We start from the raw sequence: 13,463 nt of genomic DNA, 5'->3' as shown, positions 1-13,463 counted from the left end.
ACCCAGACACACCCAGACACACCCAACTGAAGTAAAAAAAAAAAAAAAAAATCATAATTCATCACACCTTCAGAAAAGGTTTTCTTCTTCGATTGCTTCATGGAAAAGTGCTCAATAAATCACATGCCCATTGTACATTTTTATGATGATTGACATTCTTCATCTACACAGCCTTGTTTCCAGAAAACGGTGTTCTTCTGTGGGACTGGCCTTCAGGCCCCACATGCACTTCACTAAACCTTGGATGATGTGATCATCACCTGTTCACCAGTTGCCCTTCGTTGAACCATTTGGAAACTGGGAACACTTCATAAGAACTGCTGCATTGGATATGCAAACCCAGTCGTCTAGACATCACACTCTGGCCCTTGTCAAAGCCACTCAGATCCTTCATGTTTCCTGATTTTAAAATCAACCTCAAGAACAGACTTTTCACTTCAATTTCATTCCACCATCCAAGAACATGCCAGTAGGTGGATTGGCTGTGCGTCACTGCCACTAGATGTGAATGTGTTCGATGGTTGTGATGAACTGGCATCCTATCAGGGGTGTTTTCCAACCTCAAACTCCATGCTCCCAGAATAGAATCAATGCCACAAAGAATTGAGGATGTTTTGAGAGCAAAGGAAGGCACTACTCAGTATTACTATACTGTTTCTAATAAAGTGTTCAGTGAGTGTATGTTAGTCGGGTTACTTCAAGTGAAACTGGAATTTACAGGATATTTCTGATTGAGTGTTTAACCAAAGCACACTTTATCTATTTCAACAGAGTGTTTAAAGGAGTCAAATGCAAATGACACATCAACTTAATAAGAACATATTCTGTGTTATACTGCACTTTGAGAAAATCATATGAATTGTTAAAATATTTCACTAACATTTAAAAACAAAAATATGATTTGGATGAATAGATACACCAAGACATTTAAAATATTACTTTTGAAGAACTGTAACACAGAATGTTTACATTTGGACTTTCAATGACAATTCAGTTTAGCTATGTGGGTTTGACATTTTTACCTGTAGGTTTGCTTATAATTCGTCATAATACATGGCACAATTATTATATATAAATCAAATAAATGAAATATATAGATATAGATATGTTAGATATAGTCATGTAAATTATATATATATATATATATATATATATATATATATATATATATATATATATATATATATATAAATAAAAGCATTTGTTTTCTTTTATCTCATTACAAAATCAATATAACAATTGCCTACAAAAACATTGTTTTAATTTGCAGCAATATTTATTTAGATTTAAACGTGAGGAAATTTCAAGCAAACTTTTTTACAAAATATTAATTTGTACCAACGTGTAAACACAAAAAAAATAAAAAAATAAAAAAATCCTTCACTGTGCACCATCTTAGACCATGCATGATGCACTTGTACCATGTAGCACACAGTCTTACATAATTACTTACAATGTTTATCTTTACATTAGTGACGTAGCATCACATAAACAGATCACTTTATATCACTGCACTGAAAGAGTTTCCACAGCAATTATAAAATCGCAAATTGTTTGTTCAAATTTTGGTATGTGCTTACGCAACATTTCTGGTCAATTGCTCACTAATTAAAGATATATTAAATCTCCTTTCACAGTCTAAAGCCAGTTTTATAACTGCTAGTACATGAAGTATCAATAGCACACTATATTTGTTATAGCCAAGTAAGTACACAATACGTGTGTTCCAAATGTGTGCAAAGTGCATGGTTGAGACAAAATACCTCAATAACACTGGCCACTGATATGTGCTAGAACAGTGGATGGGTCAAATCAAGCCTATTTAAAAAAAAAAAAATATATATATATATTTTAAATAAACATGAATATATTATAAATTTGCGTTTAACACACAAATGTCTAAAAAGTCCCTTTTACAAACGAAAAAAATAAAAAATAAACAAAAATGTATATTGACACAATTAACTAGTTGGCTTTGTATAAAATGGAGTATCATGCTAATTAAAATTTAAAATTTAGATCATTGGCTTTTTGATCAAATGCTTATTTGAAAGAGAAATGAAATATGAATTCATAAAAAATTAATTAATTAATGAATAGTAAACTAAAAACATGGTAGGGCATCCTGATAGCTGACTTTATAGAATTGTTTTCTCCACAATTTGATCAACTGTCAATTTTCATCCACTAACCAGGTCTCGTATATTATCCATCAGCTAACAACTGTGAAGGTGGATGGCTTGCACATGCTTCCTTCAAAACTAAAATGTTTTAAGCACTTTTTCAACCTGCTGTTCATGTTGCCTCAAAAGGCAGTGCAACACACTCTGAGAAAAGTGCTGTCTGTGATCTTCCACATACATGACCTCAAAAACACCCATGATTGGAAAACATTGCTGTGATCGCCAGCATCTTGTTTCTTGCAATCTTGTTTCACTTGACAGTCACATGACAATAATTATTACAAGTTTTCTTAAGAGCAAATGACACCTGACACATCATTCTATAATAAAGTTCGATGTTGGGTTAATTTCAGTTTTCAGAAAGAGCTTATGTAGGTGTTATATAGTCCTACAATCATGCATAACAATTTTATTTGAGGCACAAATGGCATCAATTTTGGTTTGAGCACTGCAATATTCATTCTTCATCGATATTTAATTGTACTAGCATACATGGTACTGTTTAAGCTTACATCAGATTTTAAACATAGATTCGAACACAAACATACAAGCATTCTTCATACAAGCATACTTCATCACAAATAAATAACATCATGATCGTTTTTTTCTTCTTCTAAGGAAGCCTAGTTTATAACCAGTAATCCATGAGATAAGTGCCTAAATAATTAACCATCGACAAAACAAACATGGCCTGCTGCAGATTATGTAACAATGTCTGGTTATTTGATTAGACAACAACTCAAAGGTTTTTGCAAACTGTTTTGCTGCTTCTCATCCAATATTCTCAGCATTGAAAGTAATGCATGTGCACAGTGCATTATAGGAAAGCAGTCCCTTAGGTCAGAGACATCACTGTTTAGAAATACATTATAAATAATAGCAACTATCAGCAATGTCCTGTTACACAGACTGATGTTTGACGTTTAAGTAGAAACTCTTTCAATAGTTTAGACAGAGTCTGAGCTTTTTCACCTTCCACAGTATTTTGGATTGGGCATCTCACAGTAAAAGAAAAAATAAATTCTGTTCACCAACCATACAGAACCCAATAAAGATAAAAAAAAATTAAATAAAAAAAAAAGTTTAAATGCCAAATACAGTCCATCTCAGTGCTTTCATTTCTTAGAGATACACTATATGGACAAAGGTTTTTGGACACATGACCATAATATTCATATGGAATTTCTGTTCCACTAGCTTTTGAAGTCTACTTGTGGAGATTTTTTGAAGAGTCCTAGGGTGCATTCAGCATTCCACTTCATCCCAAATGTGTTCAATAGGGCTGAGGTTAAGCGCTACAGCAGGCCACTCAAGATCTTCCACTTCGACCCATGTAAACTAGATCTTAATGGAGTTCACACTGGTACAGTGCATAGTAATTGTGAAAGAGATAGAAGGAAATTTTAAATGCTACCATATCCAAAGACATCCTATACAAATTTATGCCTTCAATATTGTGGTAAAAGTTTGAGGAAGAACCACATAGGCTGGAAAAGTCAGGTGTCCCAAAAATTTTGTCCACATATTATATATTGGTAAACTGCTATGGGCACAGTCTAATGCATGACATGACAAGTACTGAACCAAAATGAATAGCTACTACATGGCACAATTTAAAGTTGGTCAGATTTACAACACAGTCCGACAAACTCACTGAGCTACACATGGAAAATGTTATGATCTATATAGGATCGTAATAGAGGAGTAGCTACAGGAACCAGCTTGGGTCGGATGAAAGATGTTCAGGCTGCCAGATGTTCCTTCATGAGTACAACAGTGCTGTGCAATTTTAGAGGTGGCCACAAAGCATTTTGTTCATAGAAATTGTTCCAGTCGCAGTGGCAACCAAGTACAAAAATTTCAAAATAAACTTTATTCTTTGTTTAGAGATCGTAGAGAGAGAGATGGTCGAGTTGTCCCCAGCTCCCTGGAGACTGACGCTGTAAACTTAGCAGCCACAGCTGGAATGTCCATTTTGGAACAATGTAATAGTGACGTTACAGTAGAGGACATACCTAAAATCCAGCGTTTTTCTCTCATTATTTAGCATTTAAGATGATCCAGGAAGTCTACTTGTAACCTGTTCAAAGAAATATTGAAAAAAATATAAATTTGTTGCCAATAAATGAGGTGCATGCAAGAATTTTAAAAACAAAAACTTTAAGAAAATAAAATCAATAAACATTCAGGCCAACAACAAAGCAAAGCAGTGCTTTAGAGAAATAATTAAAGCAGTGATTAAAGATAAAAGAAATATCCTGTTTTTTCCTTAAGACAGATATTTGGAGAATGTTTATGCTTGTGGTTTTTGGTATGAGGTATCAGCAATACTATGTAGGATTTGAAAGCATGAGAAAACAAGATTGAGGAATATTTACATATAAAAAATGGTTACATAAGAGAATTTAAACAATATACTATAAGTAACACAATTTTTGTTCTTGGGTAGTAAATGTTCCTCAAACATATAGAAAACGTCTTATAATCCTCAAACTTAACTTCTATCAGCAGAACTTTTGTATTTTGAAATTTACCTGGCAGAATTAACATGTAATCAGGCTAAAGTTGCAAAAAAAAATGACTATAAAAGATTCCCAAAGTTTAACATTGCATTGTATTTTCATAAAGCAGCCCCCAAAAGTAGTCTTCTAGTCCTTGTTATACTGTCTTTAAAAGTACTTTTCAAAGTCTAGTGTGTATATATATATATATATATATATATATATATATATATATATATATATATATATATATATATATATATATATAAAATGGTAAAAATGTTTGCCTTGCTCCCATGAGTATGTTCCCAAGTTCTTTTAGAATTTTTCAATATGGTATGGTATAGACTTTGAAAGACATCCTGAGACCATTCAAATCACCAACTTTACTTCTTCACCACATAGTTTGGTGATTGCCTCGAAGCCCTAAACCACTGCTGTTTCAAGCTGCTTTTCCTTTCTGGAGAGCTTCTTGTGGAATTTCTTGCACTTTGGGTGCTTCTTTATGTGGCAAAGGCAGATGCTTTGACTTTTACCTCAGACAGCCTGGGAAAGAGGTCTTGAAAGTTTCCAAGCAGCTGAAACTAAACAGGTGGACTTAAGGCCTTTCTATTTATACAACTATTTACATAATAGGAAAGTTTTGGAAGTCTGGAAATATTTAGGAAAATAGATCTGGAATGTTCGCAATATAACATTTTGAAATGTACTTATTTTACCGAGTTTTTCACAGATTTCTATAATTATTATTATTGGCATTATTATGATCATTGTTATGAACAATGTGGTTATTATTATTATTATTGAAAATTATTATTATAAGTAGTAGTATTATAGCAGGCAAAGAACAATGGTCATAATATGTTTTAAATATTTTTGTTCTGAATTTAATTAATAAAAAATAATTAAAATTTGTCCTGTTTACAAAAGCAAAGTTTGAGGGGATACTTTTTTTTTCCATTTTCTAAACTTCAGAGGTATAAGCAATTGGGAAAGAACACTAACAACCCAGCAACTCAAAAAAACTGTTACATAGTGCAATTTAGAAAGTGACAAATCCAGTTAATTTGTGATTCTCAATATTCTGGATATAAATGGTCAAGTTTTTTTTGTTAGCATTGTCCTTAAGGCTTGTGTTAATAAGGCTATATAACATTTACAACCTTCACAGTAACAAACATCCATTTAAAAAAAACGATAATAAAAACTTATATAAAGAGGCAAAAAAAAAAGTAAAACTGCTTTTGTCCAAAACAAACAAGTCACAGTCAAGGTTGTTTAGTGCACTAAACTGCAAAAACATTAAGGCAGAACTGTCTGTAGTTCAATGACTCTAAACATAGACCATGGCTCCTGTAGCAGATCCTCTTTTGTGGCTAAACCAATCACAGGCTTTGATGGCAATTATTTAACAGAATGCAGCTCATCAGTTCAGAGAATAACCAGCAGGACTAGAGGAGTCAGAAAGAGGAGTTTTCCCCAGACTTTCCTAAAATCTAAGGTCTGATTGGTGAATAACGACATGGTTTTATGAAGTAAGCCATTTAAGGAAGTAGCAGTGGGCAATGTGCAGTGGGTAAAGTTTTAGAGTGGCGTATTACAAAACAAAACAAAAAAAAGATAAATGCAGGTCTTTATGACAGGAGACGCCTTTAGACTTGAGCCTTTATGTATTCTTTAGTTGTAAATTCTGTCGTCTGAAATTGCTAAACGAAACATTCAAATTGTACATAGTATGCATTCAGTGCTGCTTTGGCTTAAATCGGAAAAGGGGACATAGTTCATAAACTTGTAATTACCTTTGGTATCCGACCTCCGTCTCCGCATGTAATAAAGTGATTCTCCCATGCCTCAGGGTCCATCTATTATTAACAGCTAGCTAGCTATCTGCCAGTGATAAGTAATATTAATGAATTGTATAGTCAGTCATTTAGATTTAACAAGCGAATACATCTGTATTTTCATCATATTTTCTCTATTTTTATTTTTTACAGTCGCTTTTATCTAATGCGAAATTTTCTGCGCGGCCGATCAGGTTGACATTTCACTGCAAGCTGTTTTCTGCATATATTTGTGACTCGTGAATCGTTAATATATTTTATCCCCTATCTATTTTTATTTCATCAGCTGATCACTCACTGAGCTCTGTGGAACTTTAGATAATCCCGAGGTTATCCTTTAACCAGCGCACCACCGCTCCTGCTACAGCAACCGAACCGTAAAGAACAATTATTCTAAAATTAGCCACTTGTGCACTAAAGGATATTGTTTCATTCACTTACTTAAATTTTTTTTAAATGCATTAGATATGTAATAAGAAACATGCATTAAGTACAGAATCAAGAACGTTACCTCTAATGCGTAGCAGGCTGGCTGGTCTCGCAAACATAACAGTTTATATGCTATTGTAGTTAAGAGACCGTGATCCGAAATTACCGGCTGCAGAACAAAGTAAGAGAGAGATTAGAAAGAAAGAGTATATTAATCATCTACAAGTATCAGTGAATAAGAAACAAGGAATACCTTTTGTCCTGTGTTTCTGAGCAGGAAACAGCCAGTTCCGTAACTGATAAAGAACAGAGACATGGTTGAGAAAACACTCATTCTTATTCATTCTCTCTTTAAAATAATTTCATTTCTGTTCTTCGTCAATGCTTCTGCTGATTTATAAGCATGTACAAATATAACCAGAACAACAAGGACAATTTTATTTTGGTTGTATTTCCCCAAATCATCTCTCTAATTATAAAACTGCTGAGATTGATTGGGGGGGATTATGCCAAACGTCTCACTGACCCTGGTCTCTTGGCTATGTGAATTTACAGGCTTTTTATGCTTTGAAAAGACGTGTTAGTATACCAGTAAAAAAAAAAGAATGATAATAAAAAAAAGAAGAATGACCTCGAACATGGTCATCATGTACGAAGTCTACAAAAAGGTCTCAAAATCTAGCAATACTGAGCAACAACTGTTCAATGTACAGCTAATACACTCATAACTCACCTTTATATATTTAGTTTTAAAAAACGATTAACGTTTTAGTAATTGACAGTAGTAAACAGCCTAAAGTTTAAAGTTTGAGTTGCTGTTACCACTATGCTGATAATTTTTTCTATAGCAGCATATCCCCAAATGTTGTATTCCTCGATTACCACAGAAATGACTCACGTCATACTTTTAACAAAAGTTACTTTGTGACGTGTCGGGTTTTATATTTGTACGTAAAAAAAACTGTAAATTACTTTGAAAGAAAAAACAACAACAACAACAACAAAAACACAATGCATTTGGGAAATATTTTTGAATCTGGAAAATTACTGTGGCATAAGAAGAATAAAACACACCTGAACCTGAAAATGATTAATTCTGGGGTTGTAAAAATATATGACACTATACTCTATATTTTTAATAACAACATAAAATAGAGACACACTTGGGTTTTCTAAATCTCAAACATCTCCAGTACTTATAATGCAAATGCTTATAATAATGTGTACATACTGTCATATGATGTACAGCTGATATGAGTAAGCGTGTTAAAAAAACAAAAAAGGAGACGTACGTGTTTTTGGCCTGGCCTTCCTGAAAACACATCTGTCCCACAAGAGCGGCAGATTGGTCCCCAAGACACTTCAAGGAGAGAACACAAGTACTTCAGGCTGATATTAAATAGTAATACATATAACAACATATAAAGTCAAATTAACAAAAATATTTTATATATTTAACAACAAAGATGATAAAAACAATCAATTTACCCCTGATATAGGAATACCAGTGAGGGGACCAGAGTTCTGTGAAAGCAAAAAGAAAATAAATATGACAACATAGTAAACTCAGGGTTACTTCCCTGCCAATTCATATTAAGGTCTGAATTTATCCCAGTGTTCTTCAGTAGAAAAAGAAGAAGAAAAAAAAGCTTCCACCACCAGTTCAAAGTCAGAGACAAACAAACCCAACCTCTGGTACACCATTTCACATCCTACCGAACAGCAAAAGTGGGCGTCTTGCCAAACTCATTGGGAGAAAAGCTCTCACCTACTGTAACCTGAATGGTTTAGCTGTGACTGCTTTGCTAGATACTGGAGCTCAGGTGAGCATGATTGACAGAGACTGGAAAAACAAATACCTGCCAGATCCCATTGTTAACCTGCTTAGCGAGATTTTTCAGAATGGAGAGTAGCTGAAGGTCTGTGCAGTCAATGGTGACATGATTCCATTTGATGGCTGGATATCCCTAACAGTTAATTTGATGGGAAATGAAAATCCTGCTCTGTCAGTCACTGTGCCATTTCTTGTCAGCAGTCTTACCCTGGAGAGGCCACTACTGGGATTTAATGTGCTGGAGGAGATGATACAAGCACAGCCTGAGCAGCTAGTCCCCACACTCACTACCCTACTTTGTAACACCATGTTGATATCAACCGATAAAGCAGAGCTTCTTGTAAGCTTCATCCAGGCCAGTAAACCCTCTGTACAGTGTGGACATAAACGGACTGGCAGACAAGATGTTGCCATTCCAGCAGGTCAAGTAGCCTGGATAAAATGCCAAGTCCCACCAAGCATGGACTCATCTGATTCAGCCTTCCTGTTTGAACCTGACGATAACGCATTGCTGGCCGACCTGGATGTTGGCGATGCTCTGTTGGAGGTGCAAAACCCAAGGAAGCCATATGTAGCTGTAACTGTTGGAAACAACACAACACACTCCATCCTTTTACCAAGAAAGACAGCTCTTGGCCACATTCATGCTGTTAAGAAGGTGAACAACCCAACAACCCAACACCCACAGTAACCATCAACAGTGCTGTTTTAACCCCTGATAGCCCCAGCCCTTATGGATGCACAAGCCAGTGCACTCTTAGTGCGGGTAAATGGGGAGGGTTGCGTTAGGAAGGGCATCCAGTGTAAAACATGTGCCAAATCAAATATGCGGATCACAAATGAGAATTTCATACCGGATCGGTTGAGGCCCGGGTTAACAGCGACTGCCACAGGTATCATTAGCCGACAGGGTACCGGTGAAAATTGGGCTACTGTTGGCCGAAAGAGGAGGAGGAGAGGAGGAAGACGTCTATGGAGACGTCAGGGAAAGGAGCAGTGTAGGAGAGTGGAGGTTCGGGTTGGTACTTTAAATGTTGTTACAATGACAGGTAAAGGGAGAGAAGTAGCTGATATGATGGAGAGGAGAAAGGTAGATCTGTTGTGTGTTCAGGAGACCAAGTGGAAAGGGAGTAAGGCCAGGAACATTGGAGGTGGGTTTAAACTGTTTTATCATGGTGTGGATGGAAAGAGAAATGGTGTAGGGGTGATTATGAAGGAAGAGTACAGTAAGAGTGTAGTGGAGGTGAAGAGAGTTTCTGATAGGGTGATGATCGTGAAGGTGGAAGTTGAAGGGATGATGATAAATGTCATCAGTGCCTATGCTCCCCAAGTTGGCTGTGAGATGGAGGAGAAGGAAAAATTATGGAGTGAATTAGATGAAGTGGTAGATGGTGTACCTAGGAAAGAACGATTGGTGATTGGGGTAGATTTTAATGGGCATGAAGGTGAAGGGAACAGAGGTGATGAGGAGGTGATGGGTAGGTATGGTTTTAAGGAGAGGAATGTGGAAGGGCAAATGGTGGTAGATTTTGCTAAAAGGATGGAAATGGCAGTGGTGAACACTTATTTTAAGAAGAAGGAGGATCATAGGGTGATGTATAAGAGTGGAGGAAGGTGCACACAGGTGGACTATGTGCTATGCAGGAGATGCAACCTGAAGGAGATTGGAGACTGTAAGGTGTTGGCAGGGGACAGTGTAGCTAGACAGCATCGGATGGTGGTCTGTAGGATGGTTTTGGAGGCGAAAAAGAAGAGGAGGAGAGTGAGGACTGAAAGAAGAATAAGATGGTGCAAACTTAAGGAGGTAGAGTGTAGTGTGAGGTTTAGGGAAGAGGTCAGACAGAGGCTCGGTGGTGTTGAAGAGGTGTTGGATGATTGGGCAACTACTGCAGGAGTGATGATGGAGGCAGCTAGAAAAGTACTTGGTGTGACATCTGGAAATAGAAAGCAAGACAAGGAGACGTGGTGGTGGAATGAGGAAGTGCAGGAGAGCATAAGGAGAAGAGGTTGGCAAAACAGAAGTGGGATAGACAGAGTGATGAGAAAAGTAGGCAGGAGTACAAGGAGATGCGGCAGCAGGTAAAGAGGGATGTGGCGAAGGCCAAGGAAAAGGCATATGAGGAGCTGTATGAGAGGCTGGACACCAAGAAAGGAGAAAAGGATTTATACCGATTGGCCAGGCAGAGGGACCGAGCTGGGAAGGATGTACTGCAAGTTAGAGCAGTAAAGGATGGAGAGGGAAATGTCTTGACTAGTGAGGAGAGTATGTTGAGAAGATGGAGGGAGTATTTTGAGCAGCTGATGAATGAGGAAAATCAGAGAGAGAGAAGGTTGGACGATGTGGAGTTGGTGAAGCAGGATGTAGATAGGATTAGTAAGGAGGAAGTGAGAGCAGCGATTAAGAGGATGAAGAGTAGAAAGTGTGACGTGGCGATGTAGCCTACAGCAGGTTATGGTCGCTGAACTGCTGGAGGTCCGAGTGGTGCTCCAAAAACAATGTGGGCGTCATTAATAATTGGAGCATTTTTGAGGGCAAGGCTGGCCTGTTAGGGCGGGACGGTGTTCATCCCACTCGGGAAGGTGCTGCTCTCATTTCTTGTAGTATAGGTCATAGTCTCAGAACAGCACTAGTTAACAAGTGACTGTCTAGAGCCAAGGCCAGGGAGCAGACAGACAGGCTAATCCGACCGTCTGCTAGCTGCACAGAGTCGTCACTCAGGATCCACCAAATTGAGACTGTGTCTGTCCCCCGAGCGAAACCAAAATATAGGAATTCTCAGAAAGTCTGTTTTAGTAACCTGATTAACATTAAATTAAATAGGACTGAACGCACAGCCAGCACCTCTGATCTAAAGATAGGATTGCTGAATATTAGATCTCTCACGTCTAAAGCGCTTACTATAAACGAAATTATTACCGACCAGGAGTTTAAAATAATGTGTTTAACAGAAACATGGATTAAACTGAATGAATATTTAGCATTAAATGAAGCGAGTCCTCCTGGGTATAGCTACATACACCAACCCCGTCTAAATGGCAGAGGAGGCGGAGTCGCAGCTATTTATAATAATAATCTAAGCGTAACACAAAAGACTAAACAAAAATGTAAAACATTTAAAGTTCTTTACACCAGCATAAAATATTCAGTGTTTCCGAAAGCAGGTCCAGTCAGTCAATTCCACTAATTATTATTTATAGACCCCCAGGGCCATACTCTGATTTTCAGATTAGCAGATTTCATCACAAATTTTGCTACTTCTCTAGACAAAGCATTAATTGTTGGTGATTTTAACATTCATTTTGATAATCAGGAAGACTCCTTAAGAGCAGCTGTTGTGTCCATTCTAGATTCAGTTGGAATAAATCAGAATGTTATAGGACCCACTCATAGTGGTGGACACACTTTTGATTTGTTGTTAACATTTGGATTAAAAATAAAAAACGTAGTCATAATTCCACAGTCTGAAGCTATTTCAGACCATTATCTCATCTCTTTTAAAATTTGCCTCAGTCATTGCATTACTACTTCACCACGTTATCGTGTTAAGCGTACTTTCATGTCAGCTACAGCAGCACGTTTTATTAACAATCTTCCAGAAATTACGATATTAGATAGATCTCCGTCTGACCCTGCAGAGCTCCACTGGGCCACTGAACACCTAGAATCAACATTACGTTATACCCTAGATGATGTAGCTCCCCTTAAGACCAAAATGATCAGGGAGAAAAAATTTGCACAGTGGTATAATGATCATACACGCACCTTAAAACAAACCACTCGAAAATTAGAACGTAAATGGCGTCAAAAACAAAATTAACAGTATTTCAAATAGCATGGAAGGAGAGCCTCCTAATTTATAGAAAATCTCTTAGTGCATTCTCGATCCCTTGCCTACAAGTTTCTTTAAACAGATAATTCCAGAGGTAATTGAACCTGTTTTAAAAATAATAAACTCTTCCATTAGCACTGGTTTTGTACCAAAATCCTTCAAACTGGCAGTTATCCACCCCCTAATTAAGAAACCTGACCTTGACCCATGTCAGCTGTCCAACTACAGACCAATATCAAATCTCCCCTTCATAGCCAAAATTTTAGAAAAGGTTGTAGCACAGCTGTTATGCTCACACCTACTTAGGAATAACATTTTTGAAATGTATCAGTCAGGATTTCGGCCTCATCATAGCACCGAGACGGCGCTAGTTAAGGTGGTAAATGACCTGTTATTGGCCTCTGATCAGGGTTTTGTCTCCTTACTTGTTTTGCTCGACCTTAGTGCAGCTTTTGACACCATTGATCACACTATACTACTTGCTAGACTTGAGAACGTTGTTGGAATAAAGGGAACAGCTCTCTCTTGCTCAGGTCTTATTTGACTGATCGCTATCAGTTTGTTGATGTAAATGGTGAGTTCTCCACACTCTCTGAGTTAAAGTTTGGTGTTCCTCAAGGATCTGTCTTAGGCCCTCTGCTTTTCTCTTTATATATGCTGCCTCTTGGAGAAATTATTCATAAACATGGTATTAGATTCCATTGCTATGCTGATGATACACAGCTGTATATTTCAGCAAAGCCAGATGAGAGAGCTTAACAATGTTGAAAAATGTGTAAAGGACATTAGACAGTGGATGCTCGATAACTTTCTTCTGCTAAACTCAGATAAGACGGAAGTACTTT

At 36.9% G+C, this 13,463-nt stretch overlaps 1 long non-coding RNA gene across 1 annotated transcript; it reads right to left on the bottom strand.

Moving 5' to 3' along the window:
• Window positions 1-7,076: 7,076 nt before the first annotated feature.
• On the bottom strand, window positions 7,077-8,609 carry LOC310715848. The gene is made up of 4 exons (XR_014530417.1): window positions 8,443-8,609; window positions 8,247-8,314; window positions 7,208-7,250; window positions 7,077-7,123 (listed from the first exon to the last, which is right to left on the bottom strand). It is a non-coding gene; the product is annotated as an uncharacterized lncRNA (long non-coding RNA).
• Between the last annotated feature and the right edge of the window lie 4,854 nt (window positions 8,610-13,463).

The sequence above is a fragment of the Silurus aristotelis genome, assembly GCF_946808225.1.
Source record: "Silurus aristotelis genome assembly, chromosome: 20".
Classification (NCBI taxonomy): Eukaryota; Metazoa; Chordata; class Actinopteri; order Siluriformes; family Siluridae; genus Silurus; species Silurus aristotelis.
This window is presented reverse-complemented; position numbering and strand designations above follow the sequence as displayed.